Genomic DNA, 7,970 nt, shown 5'->3' with positions numbered 1-7,970 from the left:
TGCTCACTCCTAACCTTCAGTTTGTCAACTTCCTACATGTATAGTGGGAAGGGGGTGATGTGAGGATAGAAGAGTACCCAAAAATGAAGTAGCTAAAATTGTGGGCTCTGGAATAAGGTGTCCAGGCTCCAGTCGTCTTCCTGCCACTTACCAGCTCTGCCATCTTAAACAAACTGCTTCCTTACTGAAGCCTCTGTTTCTCCATCTCTAAAATGAGGATAATAGGGTCTGGGAAGACTGTTCAGCTTGTTAAGCGCTCGCTATACAAACATGAGGACCCGCGTTCAGATCACAGACACCTATAGAAAAAGAAGGGCCTAGAAAAGCCCTGTAATTCTATCACTGTGAGACAGAGTCTGATTCTAAGGGCTCACCGGCAATCAGCTCTAGGCTCAGCCAGAGACTTTGTCTCTAAATAAATGAATGAATAAACAAACAATAAATAAATAAACAATGTGAAGATCAATAAGAGAAAACATTCATCTTTAAGAGCTGGTTTCTATTCACGTACACTTGCATGCACACATAAACTTGTATACACACATACACACAGTATACTTGGTATACCTTATGGGTTGATTTGTGTATATCCCTTAAAATTTTGATATATTGGAAGTTCTAGCCCATTTTAAGAAACCCCTTTTAAGGGAGAAGATGGACCTAAAGCCCCACTCCTAGCTGAGGGGCTATCGGCATTTGATAGCTGCTCTGAAAGAAGATTCAGTGTTCTTTAAGGGTGTGTACCCTAGTGAACTAACCACTCTTCAGAGCAGGCCCCACACCAAGAGTGTTTGGGCAACACACATCAGACTCAATGGGTTTGGGGAGGTATTAAGGTAGGGATAGACCCTGGAAGAGTTTGAAGGAGGCATAAATACAACCAAAATACATTGTATGATATCTCTCAAAATTAATAAAAACTTTATCTAAGTAAATAAAAAGAAACTTCTTTTACATGTCACAGAAGGTCTTAGTTAAGAGTGGTCATTAAGACAGCACTCTAATTCCAATGCCACACATCCTCATGAAAAGGGGCATTTAGAAATGGCTGTGCACGTGGGAAGATGAAGGCAGAGCAAACTGATGCTTCTACAAGCCAAGGAATGCCAGCAAACCACAGGGAACCGGCTGAGAGCTGTGGACAAGCATGTCTTTTGCAACTATCAGAAGGAACCAAACCTGCTGGAGCCTTGATCTTGGACTTCTAAACTCCAAAATTGTGTGTGTGTGTGTGTGTGTGTGTGAGAGAGAGAGAGAGAGAGAGAGAGAGAGAGAGAGAGAGAGAGAGAGAGAGAGAGAGATCATTTTTGCTCAATACTGTGATACTTGTTTCTAGCAGCCTATGGCACATGGCAGCTCATTACACATGAGCTAATACTAGCCCTGTAAACCTTTAGTCTAACTACAAGAGAATATGGTTTCTTCTTAACTATAATAAACATTTTACCTACCATACACCTCCTAACCTTAACCCCTAAGGCAATGCATAAGAGTAAATAGGTTACGATGACACAGGCTCTACTGCAATTTACCCAAAATCTTCCTTCCTATAGAGAGAAGACCGGCCGTGTTGGCTAGGCTGCCATGTGTCAGCAGCTGTGTGGATTACGAGCTGCCAGCTCAGAGTGAATGATAAAGCTAGGACATGAGGGACTGTTGCCTCTCAGGGCGGTCCACACTTACCACCATGTCACAAACTGCCTCTAGGACAGACACCATCCTTGGCTTAGAGGAAAGAAAGAGAGACAGAGAACACAAGAACACATTAGTCCCTTGTTAGAATTTTAACTTAAAGGGATCATTAGCATGTTGTCCTCATTTAAGTCTTGGAGTGAATTCTCTAGAAAAAAAAGACTTGCTTTGTTTGTTGTTTGTTTTGTTTTAGGTAAAGGTCTTGCTGGTTAGAGATCTATCTAGGGGCTGGTGAGATAGCCCAGTGGGTACTGGTGCTTGCTGCACAAGCCTACAGCCTGAGTTGCTTGATGCCTGGCAGTCACATAAACATGGAAGGAGAGAACCAACTCCACAAAATGCTCCTTTTACCTCTTCACGTGTATCACGGTACGTGGGCCTATACACACACATCATTTATGTGCACGAACACACACAATTATTATTTACTTACTTTTTAAATTTTAAACACTTTAAAGATGTATGTGGTAAAATGGTCCAATTTCTGACATTTCTTTTAAAACATGCTAGTAAGAACAATGACGGGAAGAGGAGTGAAGCAAGATTAGAAGACGGCTGATAATTTTGTAAAATAACAGATATTAATCTCCTGGACTTTATATACTTGTAAGTGTGAGTGTGTGTACAACCCAGGAGCAGATCATCAACCAAGAGGGGAGGAAGAGCTCTTATGGGGAGGGTAGTGAGCAAAGGGGGGTGGGGGGAGGTAACAGAATATACATGACGTGACAGCATAATGGGAGACTGTGGGGGAAGAGAGGGACCAGCTGGAGAGGGCATTAGGGAAGGAAAAAGAACAAAGCATAAAGAAATGCATTATGAAAACGCCATGATGAGGCATTTTCCTATTAATTTGAAAGGGTTTCCAATAGAAAGTTTTAAAAGCAAAACTGGGGAAAGAATCATGGGCCTTCTTCTTGCTCAGAGAAGTTCTACAGTAGGTAAGGTAGGAAGGTCAGAAATGTCTGTGCGCTTCTTCTCACAGGAGCATGAAGTTGAACACTGGTATTGTATCAGGCACTTACCTAATATCTGCTCTCTCCCAGGAGCTGAGCTATGAGGAACAAGAAGACACCAACTCTGGAGAGACATCTCTGTGCTGAGTTCCTTCTCAGCATCTCCTCTTAATCCTCACAGTGTTGCAAGGAAGAGATCACCTCTATTGAGGGCTTTTGCTTCTGCTGCCTGTTCCACAAGTCACCCCACAGGTAGTTATGCTGCGTGCCTAACAGGTACAACTGGGATGCCATTACTCTTTTAAACGTATGCAAGTTCTTTTCTAAAGAAACACAAGTGGAAACCACTTGCATTTTCTTCGTGCGATATCCTTACTAATTTTTCATTGACATGTATGTCTTAAATACCTTCTGTGTTTCCAACCTTGTAAACAGAAAGACAAATATGGCCCTACCCTGAAGTGTTCGCAACCCACCTGTAAATAAGCAAAGGTCACTGTGTATTACGTGCTGCCTTTGAAGTACATCCAAGAGGCAACTGTAGCACAGGGGAGGAGGAGCCTGCCATAGCAGTGACTCTTCATAAACCCAACAGTCCTCCAAGTCCCACCTGCCTGTGCAAGCTTCCCAGGCTTCCATACAGGTCAGTAAGTTGCCCTGTTGTCCCACAGCCCATGACAGATGCTTCCTCATAGCATCAGAGCACCCTTTGCAGTCACAGATGAACTCAGCTTTGAAGCCACTGCTGTTCCCATGAGCCACCCTATGCCACTCGCATTTGTCCTGCAGTGCCCTCCACACAACTCGGAGAGCAATGTTAGCTACTAGCTATACACACGTCCATGTGAGATGCAAAAGCAAATGCAACAGGATTAATTCTCTACTCTCCCAATCGTCCTCGCAACTGCATATTTCCTTTATTTTACTAGTAAAGCTGGTCAATCTAGCGTCTCTTGGCGGATGAGAATATGTTTTCAGTATGTGCAAAAATCATCATGGTACCAAAAGAACAATGCAAAGATTGAGCCACTTTCTAGGGAATAATACTTATTTATTTATTTATTTATTTATTTTACAAAGTCCCATGTAGGCAGAGAAATCTTATGGAAAGAGTTACTTTGTAGGAAACTGTTCTGCTCTAGAACATCAAGACACTGTATGTTTTTATTAAAGACTTTGTTTTTCAAGAAAAGAGTGTCTTCTTTTTAAAAGAGATTACTTTTTCCTTCCCTTTTCATATCTAGAAAGGAACTTTCTCAAAATGGCTTGTTTGAGGCTAACCATTTAACCACCAATGTGCTCTTAGCATCTTGAGACCAGCTCTTTTTTTCCCTGTCAGTCTGACTTTCCTTTGTGTTATCCCCTAAATAAAGTCATACTTTTCTGCTTTTTACTAAATCTAATAATGACCACACAAAAAAATAGTGAGGTTTTATCAGCTCTGCTTCTGGACAGGAAGATACATTATCAGGTGTCACCAAGGCTGTAGTAGAGAAATTGTGAGCAAAGAGAATAGGAGATAAGAAGCCAGCCCAGTCTGCTCTGAATCAAGGACCAGTCTCTCCAGTGAGAGATACAAGGTGAACTTTTTTTTAGGTTATAGTGCATCTCCTACATGGACAAATGCCTGAGTATCTTCGCTCTGGTCTAGAGCCATATGAAAATTGTCATAATCAAAATAGAATCACTTATATCAAACTTTAGTAAAACAGAGTCAGAAGGCCTTGAAAAGAAGGCTCCAGTGTATACCTGCTTATCATAAAAACTATGGCAAGGACTCTCTGGATACCACAATCTTGCACAAAGGTCACCACAACATTCCTGTAAAGACATCTGCCCAACAACTTTCTCTTCAGCCTTGGGCTGGTGTCCTCCTTGTTGTTGATCTTTGTAGTCAAGGATAATGGTTTCAAAACAACACGCCTGGCCTTTTCCACTCTACCTTTAAAACCTTTGTCTTCCCTTCCCTCTTCTAAAATGCCTGCAAGACCTTAACAACACTTATTCCCAGAGATGCAAATTCCCTACTCATCCTTTTTAAGAAATAATTCTGAGATTCTCCTCTTGTTTGATTTTTAGACTAACACTGTCTATATAATCCGGTTCAAACTCTTCAGCTCAGAGCCCAGTTGCTTATGTGATTCTCAGTTCCCAGATCTGAATTACCACCACTAACTTAATAAGACTCAAGGCTTGCGGCTCCCTATAAACCTGGTACACACTTGCCTATTGCTGACTTTGCTCCTTTTCTTTCCTTGGCCAAAAATGCTCTTTCCCTACTTGTTTATGTAACAAGTCTTATCACCAGCCAGAATTCAGTTAAGTGCTGCAGGCTTTTCCGCAGCCCCTCTCCTCCTCTAATGCCCTTTATTTCTCTATAGCCACACCCCTTGGGGTTCTCAAGCCCTTTGCCTATAGGCAGTGAATGAACCAGCGGCAGAGAGCGAGACATAGAAAGAAAGAGGTCAATTGAGAATCAACCTGTACCTGGACAATGACTTGTAGGGGGGGGGCAGTCAGGGAATGTTTCCAAGAGGGCTGGAGAGATGACTCGGTTGCTAGCAGCACTGTCTGCTCTTCCAGATCAATTCTCATTGAGCATCCAGCATTATTGAGCTCAGGAAGCAGGGTAAAGCAGAGATTCTTAGGCACCTCCACTTGTAACTCCTTTTTTTACTTTACACAACTATAGGTATTTAGTTATATAAAACAGGTATTTTAATCAAACCTTTACTGACAATAAATTATAAATTTTGTTTTTTAAAACTATTAAGAAATATTTATTTTATATTTTAATGTACATTTGATGTTTTAGCCCACATGAATGTGAGGGAGTTGGAGCCACCAGAACTGAGTTACAGGCAGATGTGAGCTGCTATGTGGGTGCTGGGAACTGAACCCTGGTCCTCTGGAAAGGAAGCCAATGCTCTTAACTGCTGAGCCATCTCTCCAGCTCTTTGACATGTATATAATTTTATCACTTATTGTGGATTAAAGCAAATTTGCATACCAATGAATGGATGTCCTTTTTAACTTTTACATAAACATTAAACTGTGGATGAATATTTAAAACTGTAGGATATTGAGCATCTTCAGTATTTTTCAGGTGATTGACATTGTGATTTTTATGGCCATCAATGCTAAAAATGCCATTCACATAATGGCACAAAAGGGAGGGCGGGACTGGGAGGAGAGGAGGGAGGGGGCTATGACCATGATGTATGTGAATAAATAAATAAAAAGATTGACCTAATTCTTTCATTTCAAATTATAGTTATTTTATTAATCTGTTACATTAATAAATTCCTAATGAAAAAATACTAGTAGATTTAACTCAAGCAGAAGTTCTTAAAGGCTCTCAATTTTACAGAATGAAACATTCTATAATCAAAAATTAGAAAACCACACTGCAGGATGACTTTTTGACTTGAAAAAAAAAAAAAGAGAAACCAAAAAGCAGTTTTAAATGAAACTCAAGTTAGCAATGCAAATAGGAATTTTTAAAAATCAAACATTCTAGCATGATCAATGCAAAGATAAACTAATTTGGTTCATGCTAAGGAATTAAAAGTATTGCATTTTTTGTTTTCTGTACTTAAGCCATTGCATGGAAACTTTGTGTTATAGTAAAAACATGGCAGTTCATAGCATATGAAAATCTCAAATGTGGGATGAGGTTTTTCACCCTTGATTTAGGATTAGGATGAAGTTTCCAACAATGTTTGAAATGACACCAAATATACTTCTAACATTGTGAATGTTATTTTATGTGAATGACCCTTTTAGCACTGATGGCCATAAAAGCGCTGTTTTTCATTGGCATTGTGTGATATGACAGCGTGTGTGGTATAAACTTAGTACACATACCGCATGCTTAGAACCAAGGCTACAGTGAAGCCATGTGACACAGAAGGGTGAGCGCTGCCAAGTTTACCTCGGGTTCATTATGTACTGGGATTTGATTTAAATTTTGGACATTGTGCATTCAAAAACCTTTAACTGTTGTCCAGTTTTTCATGGTCCCCAAATTCAGTTATATAACTCCATTCCAAGTCTCAGCCCCCAATTTAAAAAGCTGCGGTGTAAGGATTGGGGTTGGGGAGACTTTAAGGCTAGAAACAGGCCATAAATGGAGTCATAAGCCTTACTGTGTAATTTGAACTTTGGCCCCATGCTGAGTAATTGTCTCTGGCCATATCAACATATCCCTACACAAATCTATTTTCTAACCTCCTCTTTCTTGCTCTGTCCCCAACTGCACTGCACATCTGCATAGGATAAGCCCTTACCACCTGGCTCACCCTATGGTTGGGTACACAGGCCATCTGTGAGCAGGCAGGCAAGCAGCCATGGCATTTCTTTCCCCGTTCCTTTCCTATCAGTAGCAACGGCTGCATCTCTGTAACTGAAGGGCTGTCCATTGGCTCTCCTCCAGCTGATGCTGATCCATTCTTCTGGCTAGCTTCAGCAGTCAACTGGCCACACCAAGTCATCCCAGGGGTTCCCAACTGAAGGGCTGCCTTGATCAGATGGACTATGGACATACCTATGGGGCATTTTCTTGATTGTTGATTGATGTGGGAGGGCCCAGCCCATTGTGGTCCTGGACTCTATAAGAAAGTTAGCTGTGCACAAGCCAGAATAAACTAATAAGCAGCTTCCCCCGTGGTTCCTGCCTCTGCTCTTGTTTGAGTTCCTGCCCTGACTTCCCTCTATGATGGAATGTGATTGGAAAGTGTAAGCTGAAAAAAAATTTTTTTTTCTCCCCAAATTGTTTTTGTTCACGGTCCTTATCACAGCAACAGAAAACAAACGAAGACATCCAGTAACTCTTTCTCTTCATCTACCCTCAACGCTAACAGCTCCTTCACTGCTGCTAGCATCTGGAACCTTCCTGTGCACAATCTGCTTCCCCAGTTGTCTATATATCTACACATATTTCATAAAGTCTCTTTCTCTGAGCCATGTGAGATAAATCCTACTTTTAGGTGTCAAGACCCCAACTGATAGAATCCCAAAGTCTATGTACGGGGAGGCACATAACGAGCCGGGCGTGGTGGCGCACGCCTTTAATCCCAGCACTCAGGAGGCAGAGGCTGGCGGATCACTGTGAGTTCGAGGCCAGCCTGGTCTATAAAGTGAGTCCACTGTGAGTTCGAGGCCAGCCTGGTCTATAAAGTGAGTCCAGGATGGCCAAGGCTAGACAGAGAAACCCTGTCTTGAAAAACCAAACCAAACCAACCAAACAAAACAAAACAAAACAAAACCAAAACAAAATCAAATAGCTAGCATTGAAAACAGTCAAGGGAAAAAATATAGTGA

Source organism: Acomys minous (assembly GCF_964271855.1).
Source record: "Acomys minous genome assembly, chromosome: 5".
Taxonomy (NCBI): domain Eukaryota; kingdom Metazoa; phylum Chordata; class Mammalia; order Rodentia; family Muridae; genus Acomys; species Acomys minous.
The sequence above is the reverse complement of the archived record's forward strand: the minus strand, read 5'-3'. Positions refer to the sequence as shown.